Source organism: Furipterus horrens, unplaced genomic scaffold (assembly GCF_987537825.1).
Source record: "Furipterus horrens unplaced genomic scaffold, mFurHor1.1.pri manual_scaffold_4, whole genome shotgun sequence".
Taxonomy (NCBI): Eukaryota; Metazoa; Chordata; class Mammalia; order Chiroptera; family Furipteridae; genus Furipterus; species Furipterus horrens.
This window is the reverse complement of record NW_028327174.1, coordinates 181,440,226-181,455,956: the sequence shown is the minus strand read 5'-3', so window position 1 is coordinate 181,455,956 and position 15,731 is coordinate 181,440,226.

Genomic DNA, 15,731 nt, shown 5'->3' with positions numbered 1-15,731 from the left:
AGGGTTCAATAAACCCTTTCAGAGGAAACCTAAAAGTTGCCGGTGTTGCAAAATGAGAGTAAAACAGGAATCCGTGTTCACAGAAATGGTAAGATAATTGAAGAACAATGTTATTCATGTGTATATTAATTCTCCCTGCAGCAAGTGAAAAGAGAATAGATATAAAAGCAGGTGTCCCCCGGATCCCTGGGGCTTTGGGACTAGTAATCATCGCTGTTAGAATTCACACAGTAAAATGCAACACACTCAATATCACAGGCTCCATAAGAAAAAAAAACACCTTTGTAGTTTTAAGGGGTTGAGCGTTTGCTAATTGTTATTCTCCACCAGTAGGTGTCGTTAGAGGTAAGCAAATTAGCTATGGCTGCCCTCTCAAGGATGCTCACCCAAAATCCTGCTCCAGCTGGACCTGGGCTCCCTCCGAAGGTCCCATCCCTCTGTGAAAGCTTCAGCTGGAACAGCCAGGATACACGCTGTAGTTCTCAAAGTTTATTAAATAGGAGAATCACCTTATTTGGGGGCCAGGGGGTGTTAAAATGTAGATCCCTGAAATACTCTGATTCAATAGATCTGGATGGGGCCCCAAGTAATTTCCCTTTCAAGCACCACTGTAATGCACTGGGAGAAACACTAATCTGCACCAAGGCAGACGGTGCAATATCCCCTCAGAGACAGTCAGGCTGGAAAAGGACTCATTTGTTCATTAATTCACTGCACATGTATTGAGTCCTTGCGGCGTGCCAGTCCGTTGGGTACCTTCCTTCACAAAGTGGTGCAGCTCATCCTCCTGTCTCAGGCGTGAGATCACCGTCAAGGGACCAACACAGAAATACACACTCAACCTATCCTTTCTTGTATTCACCCCATCAAAGAACCTGGCTTCCACCATGAGAGGAAAAGAACCCCCTTCCCTATAAAATATTCTCACGTTTACAGAAATTCTGCCAATAAACTGATCCTTAATGGTTAGTTTATACACATGTAGCTTAAAGGATGTAAGCATTCCACTTATGTAGTTAGAAAGCAATTGTGTTACTAAGATTCATTTTTAAAACACTGACAAAAATAATCTATGACTTTAAAACACAGACAAAATAAATAAATCCATTAGTATCTGAGTATTGTTTCACTGCCACGTTAACTTTATAAATTCAAGATAAATAAAAATCTTACTAGTAAAAAAAAGTGGGAAAAATCACATTACTACAAATAAATCGTAAGCAAAAATTCCAATAGAAACTCAGAATTGCTGTGATATGGCTGAGGGGGGCTGACGAAGAGTACTTTCTTAGAAAATAAAATGAAAGTTGCGTATTCCCCTGCAGATTACAGCTGACAAACACTATCTATTCAGTGACCAAAACTTAGTCCATCTATTTTTTAAACTGACCATCAGGAAAGCTTTTGTTCTGGAATGGAGTTTAAAGGTCATTGACTCTAACCTTTGACTCCACACTCAACAGTGCTTTGCAATATCCCAGCTGTGCACATTCCTCTGGGGTCAGGGGAGCCCTCCGTCCCCCAGACCTCAGTTCTGGGACTGGTCCAGTTTTTAGGATATTCTTCCCCACCTCCTGTCTGCTAAGCAGGAAAAGGCAGTGGCTCTGCAAGAATGCTTTTCCCCCTCTAGAACTTAGCATCTCAGCTGCATTGACAAGAAATCTGTCACCATGCCTTATACAAGAAAGGGATTAATTCTTCTCACGTAAGAAGAAATCCATAAGGCAGTGAGCTCAAGTGAGAAGCTGTGCAAGGATGTCTTCCAGGAACCAGGCTCCTTCTATCTTTCTGTTCCCTTCTGTTTCGTGTGTGGTTTTTGTTCCTAGTTATTACACCCCCTTCCGGGCATCACATCTGTATTCCAGACAGGAGGAGGGGCAGCAGCTCTGTCTAGAAGGCAAAGACTTTTTGGGACTCCCCCTTATACGTCAGCTTACATCTTGTTGGCCACAACTGTGTCAAATGGCCTCAACCTTCAAGGAAGTATGGGAAGGTAGGATTGTTAGCTGGGTACTTAGCTAAATGTCTGGGCTATATTTTTGAGGAAAACGGGCAGAACAAATATCAGATAAGGCAATTATCGGTCACCACTTCAGCCTGATAGCAATAGGTGATTAACATGTTGATTGATTGATGAAACCTGTTTTTCCAATTAATCATTAGAACTCTTTATTTTATTTTTAAATATTTTATTCAGAGATAGGGGAAGGGAAGGAAAGGAGAGGGAGAGAAACATAGGTCAGTTGTTTCTCACATGCCCCCAACTGGGGACCTGGCCCATAACCCAGGCATGTGCCCTGACTGGAATCGAACCAGCAACCTTTTGATTCGCAGGGTGATGCTCAATTCACTGAGCCTCACCAGTCAGGGCTAATCATTAGAACTCCAGGAGCTTAGAACAAGATTATAGATACTTTTTATTTCTGTAGCATACCTTCAGACATTTGAATATAATGATCATTTCCTTTCCTTTCCCCCTACCTACCCCCAGAGGTCTCTTTTCCAAGTAGATGTCTTTTCTAGGCGTATCTGGGAAAACACTCCAATTTGTTTATCTCCTGGGTCCAACTGACCTATAAAAAGTAATGCAGAGTCACCTCCTTCCTCTGTGGTACACCATGCTATTAACGGAGCCTAAAATCCCCTTAACTGAAACATCCCACTCTCCGTACATACAGAGCACACTTTGAACTCAGATGCTTGTGGGGAAGGGGTGGGGGTGGGAGGCAACAGGGACACACATCACTCAATGCCTACCCTGTGACAGGTACCACTCTGCCATCTCCTTTACAAGACAACCAGTCAGAAGCCCCCAGGCCATATGAAGCTCATTTGCCCACTGAAGGCTGGTTTGATAGACCCAGGGAAGCACTTGACCTTATCATTACTAAGCTCCATGCTGTCAGATTTAGTCCATTGCTCCCACACTTTCCTTGTTACCCAAAGAGCTATATAGCCAGCATTTTTAGCTCTAAGTCACTTTAAAATATATCTTTGGCAGCGGTTGGGATTGTGTTCAGCTGTAATAAAACAAAAACAAAAACAAATACCACTTGCTAACATAAGACAGTTTATTAAAAAGTCGGGAGGAACTCAGCCCCGAGTTGACATGATGTGTCAAAGTATCTGGGATACAGGCACCTTCTATCTTCTTGCTCCAAAATGCATGTCTTCAATTCTCAAGGTCCTTGTTGTCCTGGCAGGATACTGTACCTCTACCCCTCATGTCTGAATTCCAGCTAGCAGGGAAGAAGAAATCAAGAAAGGGACAATGGCCCTTCCCTTTCAAAACGTATTCTGGTAGTTACATGTCATTTCCACTTACATCCCACACCTGAGTCACCTGGTCACAACTTAGCTGCAAGGGGGCTGAGAAATGTAGTCTTTTCTCAGGACGGCTAGAGGTCCATTTAAAAATCAGGTGACTGATCTTCAAAGACTGACATTAAGAATATTGAGAGCAACTGTAGTCTTGGCCACAAGTTTCATTTTTAAAATCAGTATCAGTGGTAAAAATATTAAACTGTCTAAGATGAAGGCAAAGACAGACAATAACAAGAGTTAATATTTACTGAGCATTTACTATGTGCCAGGCACTGCCCCATGCACTTTACCTGTAATAATGGAATCAAGCATCACAAAAACTTTCTTAAGTTGGGCACTATTATTCTATTACGTGTGTTGGAAAACAGAGGCCTAGACAGGCTGAAGCCCAAGTCACATAGCTCATTTGGGACACAGGTATGCTGGAGTTGGGGCGCATACCCCTAATCAATCCCTGCAGAGCACTGCCTTGGGACAACGGGTGAAAGACATAAACTTCTGTTGTATTTCAGCAGCTGTTATTTTGGGATTTACTTTTCTTACTCACATCTGGAGTCTGCTTCTTCTACTGGAGTCCTCCCTCGGGTTGAAATTAATTAGCAAAACTTAGGCTTAGCCCTTCAGTTAATGACTATTCCACTCATATTCCCTCTCAGTCTGCTTAGCTCCCTAAGAGCCTCTTCCTTGGTAATCTGGATAAACAGGATCAGATCCCAGAACCAGGCTAGGCTGAAGAAAACGAAGGTACGACTGAAATGTGGGGAGCGAGTGAGGCAGCCAGCAAACATCATGGCAGGGCAGTGCTGTCGTCCGGGAGCGTTCAAGGGCTTCGGAGCAAGAAACAATCCAGGTGGTCAAATCTGGATCTGCCATTGCCACTGGACACATTCCTTAACCTCTTTGTCTCTCAGTGTTCTCAGATAAGACCTACTTTGTACATTTGTTGTGAGGAGTCAAATACACGTGCATACGCATATACAAGTACACATCTGTAAACCATGTAGCACACCTGAACACCATGCAGCACAGAATCTGGCACCTGGTGGGCACTCCTTGGCTTTATTACTCTGATGATGGCCAGTGAAACTCCAACCCGCTCTAAGAGCTTCAGGGGGCCGTGAAGAAGAGAAAGAACTGTGTAAGATTAAAGGGGAAAAGGATAGGGAGAAAAATAAACTGTTATTTAAAAAAAAAAAAATCTCTTCTGACTCCTGGGAACTTATCCAAAGGAACAAATCAACTGAAGCAAAAACATAGATGCTAGATTTCCAAGTCTATCTCTTAGCAGCTAAAACCTAAAAGCCTCTCCATGCCCAAACTGGGGGAGGGAGAGAACTTAGTGTGAGCTATAGGTGGCCACTGAAGAGGAGAGGGATTCAGGCTTTGTAGCAGCACAAAGAAATATCTAGGATTTAATATAAGTAAAAAAAGGAGGACATGAGTAACTGACACATGGTTGCATATATATATATATATATATATATATATTTCATTCCTATGCAGAACTGAAGGAATGTTCAAATGAAAATAGATTTGGCACAAAGATGTGGGCAAAGGGTGTGATTTTTTTTCTATACTGTCATCCTGGTTTTTCAATAAAAAACAGAAATAGTATTCCAAAGTGGCAGTAGGTTGAAAGCCAGTTTTCTATGTTTTCAATAATAGCTACCACAATGAGTATATCTAGTGCCCAAATCTCGGTTTCTATATACCAATTTCTATTCAAAGAAACCAGCGTTCCTTGAATATGTGACTATTCACAAAGCTAAGACAGAGAAGCCCGAGATGAGCCTAGAACGCCTGGGTTGTGCCAGTAAACAAGAAAAGTACTCAAAGAAGGATGGACACAGGTCAAAAGTACAGAGGAGCCTGCGTGAATGGGCTCTTATTGGCCAAATCTGACAACCTGGGCATAATAATGATAAAAGAAACAAAATAAGAGTCCATAATTAAATATTTATATATTCAAAAATGAATACATAAATAAGTGGGCGAGAAGGAAAAAACTTCCTTACGGTAGAACACCACTTATAAAATGTAGAAGCAATGATGGTTATTAGAAAATCGCCGCAGTAGTAGCAGCTGTTTCAGAGCAGAATCCTGAAAAGATGCTAGTGCCTAAGAAATCAAACTGACTTTTGTGTTGATCCTGTATACCATAACAATACTTACTTCCTTTAACTCTTAATTGTGTATGTGTGAATTCTTTACGACTTTTAATATATAAGGTAATGTTAACTGAGAAGAGAGATAATTTTACTTCTTGCTTCCTAACTGGGCGCCTTTTACTTATCTTTTCTTACCTACTTGCCCTGGCTAGAACCTTCCATGCAATGCTGAACAGGAATGACAAGAGAAGGCATGTTTGTCTTGTTATTGTTCTTAGGGGAAAAGCTTTCCATGGAGTATGATGTTGGTTGTGGGTTTTTCACAAACACCCTCTATCAGGTTAAGTTCCCTCCACTGCTGTCACAGTCATATTTTCTCCTAAAATGCAAGTATCATCAAGCACTCCCTGGCTTAAAGTTCTTCAGTGAGTCCCCATTTTCTTCAGCATAAAATCAAGTCTCTTAGTATGGCCTACCAGACCCTCAAGATCTGATCCCTGTTGACTTCTCCAATTTCATGTCTCCTTCAGTACAGACTCAGACACATCGTATCTTCACACGTGATGTTCCCAAAAGGCTGCTGTATGGATCACATCCCTGTCTCCCTGCCCCTCCCACCTTCAGGTGGTCTCCGTGCCACTCCTGACTTAGCTCTGTTAGAGCAGCTGATATGTTACATTACAATGATCTGCTTGCCCCTTTGCCTCAACAGACTGTGTGGTTTTGGAAGGCAAAAACTGGGTCTCTCATTTCTGTATCCTTAGTCAATATAGGACTTGGTCAATGTCTTTAGAATAAATGAAGACAACCTTTCTGTTTTATTTACATTGGGTTGGCCTAAAAGTCCTTTTAGTTTCTTCTGTAAAATAAAAGACACATTTTTTTTCATTTTCACCAACAACTTTATTGATTTGGATATTTTGAGTATGTCAGCTATCTTCCACGTGGTATAACGTTGAGTGTTCTCAATTAATGTCTTGGTTTGATTGCTGTCAGCTTCAGTTGGTCTACCTGACCATGGGTCATCATTGTCCAGCCATAAATCTCCAGCATGAAACTTCGCAAACCACTTACGACACATTTAGTTACAGCACCTTCTCCATACACTGCACAAATCTTTTTGTGTTTCAGTTGTGCTTGAAATAATAAAGCATAATATGCTGAAAATGTTGTGTATTGTCTTCCACCTTCAATATTAAAATGGCTACACACAAATTCACCAATTTGGATAAGTTTTTCTTTTTTTAATGCACGCTGATGAGACAGCTGTCACAATACAGTCTGACAAAATTGTTTCGAGTCAAGTTAAAGATAACTAAGCGCTACTAGAGCCATCTTATGGAAAAAAACAGATGAACTTTTTGGCCAACCCAATACTTAAGAGTGTGACTTATAAACCCTAATAGAGGCAGATTTGCCAAGGATGAGGTAACAAATTAAGTTAAAGAATCAAATCAAGAAGTAGAAAGACAGGAAGGAAGGGAGAAAGGAAGGAAGGAAGGAAGGAAGGAAGGAAGGAAGGAAGGAAGGAAAGGAGGGAGAGAGGGAGGGAGGGAGGGAGGGATCAGGAAATCACATGCTTGGATTCCACCAGCTCAGCACCCCCAGACCCTAATTCAAGAGATATATGCAAATTATTTTTACTTTCACAGTAACTTGAAGAATGCATACACCTTCTTCCATCAAATAATAAAATTCTATAAACCTTGGTGTTTTCCATTCTTTTCAGGTTGCTAGGAAGCTTTAAGTATTTAATGTCTCATTGTATGGTCACCATAATGGTCCCAGAGTCTAGTATATTTGTTTCTTCCGTTTTATGTTTTTGCTTTTCTATTTTTACCTAATAACTTTATTGTACATAAGCCTGTTTGGGAAAAAAATGGAACACACACTAAATAGATATACGCACACTAAAAATACATTGTATGTTAATTGTTAGCATAAAAGCACAGATGTTAAGGTGGCAATGCAGAAAAAGCAAAGTTAAGAGCCATTAAGAAAAAGTGTGCAGTTACTAGGCTGCCCAAGCCCTTGTTTGACTGCGATCTTTTTGAAAACTTAGGTAAATCTGATTCATCAGGGAGTGGAAAAAAATTTGTTGGCACAGAGGAATATTTTCAGACTCCCAAACTCCTCTCCAACTGGCTCCTTCTTATCAATACAGAGACTTTGCAACAGACAACATTGAGATGAAAGGTAAACACTTTTAATATTCGGGGAATTAGATAATCAGAGCCTGGATGAATTTGAACACCTGGCTTGAGCCTGTCTTTAAATGAGGAAGTGGCACACATCATGCTGAGTGGAGGCCTCCATGATTTCCGCCCCCTCCCAGACCCGATTAGTCATCGGGCCTGTTAGATTTGCTACTGTTCCACCTCTCCCCAAGTCTCCCTCTGTGGCTTCTCCTCCATTCCCATCACAGGCTCCCAGCCCCCCTCTCGGTAGATCTGAATGCATGCGCCAGACTTCTGTATCCTGTCCAGGGTCACCTCTTGCCACACATCCACGTATTCTTGGCTCCGGACATCCTAAACCACTGGTGTTTCCTCGCGCCGCTCTATGGTTGCCCATGCTATTCCTCTGGGTAAAATCTTCTCTCCTCCCCCCACCTCTCCTTTCATCATCTGGCTAATTCCTGCTCATCCTTCTATTCTTAGCTCAGAGAGCTTCTCCTAATGACCCTAACACCTCCCTATGTGCTCGCAAAGCACTCTCCTTATAACCCTCACCGCTGTCTATCTCCTCGTTAGGCTGTGAGCTACTTAAGATCAGGGAGTGAGTATTTACCCCTGAGCTGCCAGGATATAAGTCTGGCTGACCAGCGGAGGTCTCAGGAAAGGCTGGTTGAATCAGAGTGGATATGATTAGCGCACTGGTATAGGAGGCGAAGCAAATGCACCAGCAATGGGCCTCACTCCTAACACTTTCCACAAAACAGGAGATGTGGATCTCACCGACTCCCACCAGTCTATTGTTTCCATTGTTTTTCTAATCCTTCTAAATTTATTAAGTCCTCCTCACTCTTTCCCCCAGCCTCTCCCTTGTCTAATAAAAAAAAAATTCCTTAATCCATTTGGATTTGACTCAGATTTGTTTTCAAGCTGAAAGCTAATTGTCCTAAACACCATTTAGTAAATGAATTATTTCCTTTCTTATTTATTAGAGGTGTATCCTTAGCTTTCATTACATTGTTACAAATAATAGAATTTGTTTTGGAAACACGCTCTTCTACTCCATTGTCCTATTATCACGTGGGCTTAGTTACTGTTATTTTATTGTACTTACCTGGCTATTTTCTCCTTAATGTAACTATTTTTTTCATATTTGAAAACTATAGAGGAATATTTGAAACATATGGATAAGCAAAAGTATTAAATAATTAAGCTATCCATAATCCCATAACACAGAGATAACTGTAGTTCTTATTTTGATGTAAAAATGGTGGCTGTCTTAGCTGACTTGCACTTAACCATCAGATTCACTGACCTTCTCTGACCCTCTGTAGAAGGTACTGGCTGACGTCCACAGCAGGCTGAAATGTTCCCAGAGCGGGTCCCGCACCAGGGACCTGTGTCCTGTTCTGAGCATCAGTGGACTGTGCTTAGCAGGAGTCAGGTGTGCTTACTCCAACATATAATGCCAGGTGAAGCTGTTAAATTCTAATGGTATAATCATTTCAATATTAAATATACTGAAAAAAAAAATGAGTATGAAGAGAGTAATTTCTATGAAAACTAAGTTGAATGCTTTGGAAAGACTCTGGATACTAAATATATTACTCTTGAATTATGTATGCATGAGAATTATACACATTGGAAAGAAATTGTAAAAACCTGGGCGTCTATGCTCATTTGGCTTTATATGCATTTCTAAATTCTTGACCCATTCTAAAGAAAGGGATATTTCATTTTTACATTTGGGGGTGGTTGCATTATTGGCATGATTGGGCAAAAAAGACAATAGCCATCAGAGAAGTCAAAGGGTCATAAAAAAAGAGTGATACCTATGTCACAGATTGGCCAGTGAATACTTACTTGTAGGTTTTTTAAATGTTTCATTTATAATGATTTTCTTCCTTAACAAAAAATTTCAATTAACCCATCAACTACTGGTGCCTACAGAATTGGTTAAGAGAGCATCTATAATACCTTTTGTCACTTTAAAATATACACACATATTGATTTTACATAAATGAGATCATGCTATAAAAACTGCTTTATCCCTTTTCATTGACGATCTTGTAGACATTGTTTCAAGTCATTAAGTATTATATCATTTTTAATGCCTCCCCAGTTCCTCTCGTTGAAGTTCTATTCAATGCTTCTTTTTATTAGATGTAAAACTACGTACCTTTCAGGACTGACAGAAAAAATTAGAGCTCAGTCTTATGCTCCGCCTAGGATTTCTTATATAGCTAATTTCCTTTTCTCAATTTTCACTTCCCTCTTTTTTTAATTCAATTTCTATTTTTGTGTTAAAATTGTTTTATTTTGGGGTAAGCTGGGGTAATCCTTTCCAGCACATGGAGAGTAGATCAAACATAAACCCCTAATATCCTGCGTCCAAGTGTAAGGTGATAGGATGGGTTTGGATGGCTGAAAGCCCTTTGTTTTGCCTTGAAGGCAATACCTTACTGTCACCTCTTTAGTCCACAGTACCTAGCTCGGGAGCTTGTAACTATCTAGAGAGCTTTAGGACTTCTCCTGAAATTGCTGATACGCCCAGGACATGGTCTAATAGCTTAGCTCTGCATTTTCTGGAATCCTAAATTTAAGCTAGGTACACCTTGTAGGTTATTTTTCTCAGGATTTTGACAGTAAATGCACAGTGTCAAGTTAAAGGCACAAAGCATGCCTCACTTCCACTGCTACTCACCACAACTAGAGTAGGTAATAATGCGAAGAGGCATGGTCTCCTGGGTTAGTCCCACAGCAAGCTTGTTCAAGGCTATAAGGCCAAAGAGCTTCATAAGATACTGGGTTCTTTTTCTACCTTTCAACACCTACAAGACGCAGGAGCTATATAGCAATTTGAAGAAGTTCAAATTTCATATATTGCTTATAAACCTAGAGTACACAAATAGTATGCTTTGTAAAAGAAATCCTCTGGATTTTTCTTCCTTTTTAAGACTTGAGATTGAATAGCCAAAAGATGGGAAAATTTTGGGTACCTTCAGGAGATGTGAGGCTTTTCAACAAGCTGCTTCCTCACTAGATGATCTATATAACTAGAAATTATGTACATCTGCATCAGATCACCCCCTAAAAGAATTAATAGTCCAGACTATTAAGGCTCTTTAGTATCTCAAACACCTCTTCTAGTGTTTGAGGACACCTCACAAATGTTCTATAACAAGTTCTTTTGGCAAGATGGTGTAGATAAACATCCAGGGCTATGAGCTGGTATTACCCACATTTGGTAATAAAAAGCACTCTGTATAGCATCCTCTCAAAAACAACCCAAAATTACAAAACAGCTCAGGAGAGGTTTACTGGTATTGCCAAAGGTCTTTCACTTCACAGCACCCCTTCATTAGCCCCTAAAACCACTGAAAAATATGTTAAATAAACTGAATTTTTCCAAACTTTCATGAAGCACAGCTACTGCCTATATTATGGCCCAAGTTTCACAAACCCACTAATTCAGCACAGACGTAAGCTTCGATTTATGTGCAGGGCACCAGGTACAAGGGTTCTCCATGACAAACCTTATCTAACGGGCGTTTCTACTCTGCCTGGTGATTGAATTCAGTTGTAACCTTAGCATTCACAGGATGACTGACTCCAGCTAGGGATTAGCTGGCTGGGCAGTGGATAAACTTTGTATTTCAGAAATTCATTTTTAGTACATTTATATTTCATACTTCAAGGCCCCTAGGCCATGCTAGAATGGAATAGCTAGGAAATTCCAGGGTATCCTGGCAGCATACTGACCGAACTTGAAACCAAGATACTATTCACGATTACTGTCTATTGAAGAGTAGCAGAATATGCCAACCCTAAAATATGACTGTAGGAGTTTGGGACATACCACCTCAAAAAAAAAAAAATGCTGCTTTGGTATACTGATTATTTTGATCTGTAGGCACTGGAAAAACAGCAAATGCAGGGAGCGGCTGTCTCTGAACTCTCCTTATCTGCCTACAGACAGATCCTCCAAGAGGAATTAAATTGCCATGAATACCCTTCTTGGGAGTTTCATCTACCAGGGAAGACTGACTTTTATCACAGGAGAGGCGACTAGAAGTTGACACCACACAGGGACAAACTTTCTCAAAAGCTATCGTTTGTTCTTCTAAGGGCCCATTCATCTTTCCTAAAAAAAATTTAGTCTCTCTTTTCCCTATTAAGATGGTATTTAAACTTGAATGCTAAGCCGCCTCTGGGAGTTACTCATTTCTCCCTGGGTGTCTCCCCATTTATACATGATATTCATGTTAATAGTTTGTGTTTTTCTTCTCATTAATCTGTCTTTGATTACAGAGGTCTCAGCTAAGCGCTCAGAAGGGTAGGTGGAAAATTATTTTCCTCCCCTACACTATTAATCACCACCATGAGCATGGGAAAGTGTTACAACACAGTAGACAATGACATTCTTTCCTATAAAATTTTATTTATTACATAAAAAAGTCTATACATTTGTTAGACTAAAATACAGTTTTCATTATAATTCTGGCAACTGAGTCAGTACACAGAGAAAACTTAGCATTAGACCAGCACTTTTTTTCTAGTTCATATTTCTGCACAAGGAAAACATCTCAAAGCTCCATTTCCTAAAGCCTCATTGCACGCTGAAGCCGGATGGAATTCCATCCAATTCAGAGCTCTTGGAAATTAATTTCCTAGCAAGATTCGAAAACTCCAGAAAGTTCATTGTTCAATGTACATATTTTTAAAGTCCTCCGAGAGCATAATGCTCTGCCTGTAACGACAAGTCACAAACACTAGGGCTACGACTGTGTCTGTGGGGCATGTTCCAGCACCTACATGTTTGTTTCCCCACCTGAATACAGTGTAGTGCAATATGGAAAACTCAAGATAATGATAAGGTACACGGTCTCAAACTACAGAATTCATGGAAAGCTTAACGGTGATGCTACAGTTCGTAATGCACAAAGACAGGACATAATACGAAATTCATTTGGACCCCATGAAAGAGAACGCACGTGGGGAAATAATAAGACCCAAAATACATCAGATTGAGAACTATGTGGCACCACAACACACTGCTCATGCTAGAGTGCACAGCAGCGAGAAATCGACACCCTGATGTGTGTTTTCTGTTCACATCATCCCATATGCTGGGCCGGGCCTGACACTGAATAAGAAGGCCTGAGAGGTCCCTATTGCACTGACCGATCTTTAGAGCTCAGCTGCCTTGTTCTAGCAGCTTTGTCTAAACCCTGGGAGCTCAGAGAGGCTATGCCAGCAAACACTTCAAGTTGGACCTTTGGTCTTCCGAAGATACACTTTTGTCTTTGGTTGTTTTTCCAGAGTGTCCATCCTTTTGTTAGGTGCCTTCCACACTTTTCAGCCCAACTTTTTGTTTGTTAGTTGCAAAGTTTTTTACTCCTATAATCAAATCAGCTAACAACCCACTGAACTGAGTTCATTGGCGACAGGACTAATTTGAAGGGCGGTCAGTGGTCAGGAATATTTTGAGATAGTATAATTGAAACTTCTTTTATTATGGAGATCCTGGTACCCACTCATAGGAGGGGAAAAATCAGAAAACGTCAACTAAGGTAATACAAGAGAAGGTAACTTTCCCCATGTGATGGCTCTGAAAATCAAAACTAGCAAATACAAGTGGGGCCCCAGACAAGTTCTGAGCACAGCCTACTGGAACCAAGTCTCCGTCGCAGATCACCAGCCCCAGCGCTGTCTTATTTTTGCCTCCTTCCGGTGGCAGCTGGAATGGTCTGCAGGATGCCGGCAGTAACCTTCACCTCAGACCTGTGCCCACTCAGTCCTCTTCTTTTCAAGGCTTCCTTTTACCTATATGGAATGGCTTCACACATATTCCTCAAAAAATAACTATCTCAAATGAATTTCCCAGCTGATGGATGGGTGGGGCAGATTCATGGGCGAAGGTCAGGACACTCTGTTTTAAATCTTACACTTCTACCACTTCTACGACAGAAGGACACAGCATATGTAGATACTTACAATGGACTTAGGCCCTTTCCCACCCGATAGGGGAATTTCCACCCGTGGTCTCTCCATTTGCTACTGTGGACAGTTTATTAAAGCTCTTCTAGGGGTGAGCAAGGGGGTAGGGAGCTGACTTTTCTCCTTTCTTCACCAGCCAGTGATGGTATTTCGTCTGCTTTCTTGAGCTTGAAAATGCGGGTAATGTTTGATGTCTGAACATAAGTAATGACCCAAATCTTAAAAGAACTTCCAACTCCTTTAAGGATTTCTGCCAGCTCTTTCAGAGGCCCTGATAGTTCTCCTTGTCAATGCAGCACCCTTTCCTAATAATAAGGTCCAGGTAAGAAGAAATCCATGTGCTCCCTACAGAAAGAAGAAGGGATGGGGGAGGGGGTGGAGGCACAGTCCCGTTGGCAGTAGTCCAAGGCTGCACCAGTGGTAACAGAACACTCAAAATGGGAACACGTCCCTGATTTAAGCGGAGAGAAAAACAAGTTCTTTTGAATTTCTACCCCCAGTATCTGCTCTTCCAACTTTCCACTAAAACTTATTTTATCAACTGCTAGACTACACTGAGTTTGCTAATTTATCATCTTCTTCAACTATTCTCAGTCATACTGACTGATATATTTTTAGACAGTAATCTACTGATAATACTATGCCACATTTCACACCTGAGCTACAATTTTAAAATATCAAGTATTCTGGTAGATGGAAAATTACAAGGACTTCCTATTTGTTTCTTCGCGGATATTTTTGGATATTTTTGTCCACCGCACATAATTTGGTAACTTGCCAAAAATCCACCTCTGCCCACCAGACACATACATGCTCATACCTCCAAGGAAAGAAATCTTACTGTCTTGAAGATTCAGTGTTGACAATCTTACTATTCATTCAGATTAGTGTTGTTTCTATTTCCAAAACTAGTACTAAATCAAAGTCTTCTAGTTATAAAAATGACTCCAGGTCAGACGTTGCTAAGTACCATCTTAAAAATACCTGCGGTGGAGGCCTAATCACTACCTTATTTCAAAACACATCATCAAACCAACTTTAGAAAAGCCTTTGACTTGTGTTCATTAGGCCCTGAGGGGATGGTGGGGTGACAGCTGGCAGTAGAAGGTCCTGAAATTCTTATTAACATTTTAAATGTTCCTAGATGGGCTATGAGCATTGGAGAAATAGTCTATTGCTTTCACGAGTTCCTCAAAGATTAAGAACCTGCTTTTGAATATCAAATATTAAATTCAGGTTTTAGCAAATAAAAGTGAAAAATTTCTGAAAAATTTGGGAATGACAAGGTTTTCGTGGTCAGCTAGATTTTGACTAGACTATGAGTAACCTAAAAGCTTGACTATTCTGAACTCCCTAGTCTGGAGTGTTTATTCCTCAGGAAATCATTTAAGTTGTAAAACTGAGTATCAAAACTGCCTAAAAGAGCCTCATATTTGGGTCCCTAACAATTTCTTTTATTTTCCACCATTTTACTAATGAATTCCTTTATAAAATATCAAACTTAAATCCTGTCCATGTAATTTACAGAAGAGATCATTGTTATGCAATATTGAAACAGGAACATTGTTTGTCTGTCTTCACACACATAAAAATCAGGGAGCTGAGGAGGAACAGTACTATAGTATTCCTGTAGAAAAGAAAGGTTTTCCACAGAAAGTCTCACGTTTAAAAACGAGGCATTCAAGTTTTTTATAAGAAAGATATTTCCAAAGATTTAACTTGTGGATTAAAATTTTCCCCTTGGAGAATGAAAATTTGGCTCAAATTTATGAAAGTTGAATGGGAGAAGGTACGCTATTTTAAATTTTTATGTGTATACAACATGTTTAGCTTTCTGTTTTGTTTCTAATTTTGTTAGCTTTAGATTTTCTCTTGGCCGAGTCAAGACTGCTTTTTCCAAATTTGGGCTCTATGCCACTAAACGAAGATGAGCTCATTCCAAAGGCAGCCACTGTACCTGAATGGCACCTACTTTTCAAAAGGGCTAAGGTGCATCCTTAGCATACAAGATACATGAATATGCATTTAAAGAAAAAAGCATTCTATGCTGTGACTATACAATACACAAATCTCTGCTTTGTGCATTTACTTATGAACCCACAATTTTCCAATATGTGTTCAAAAA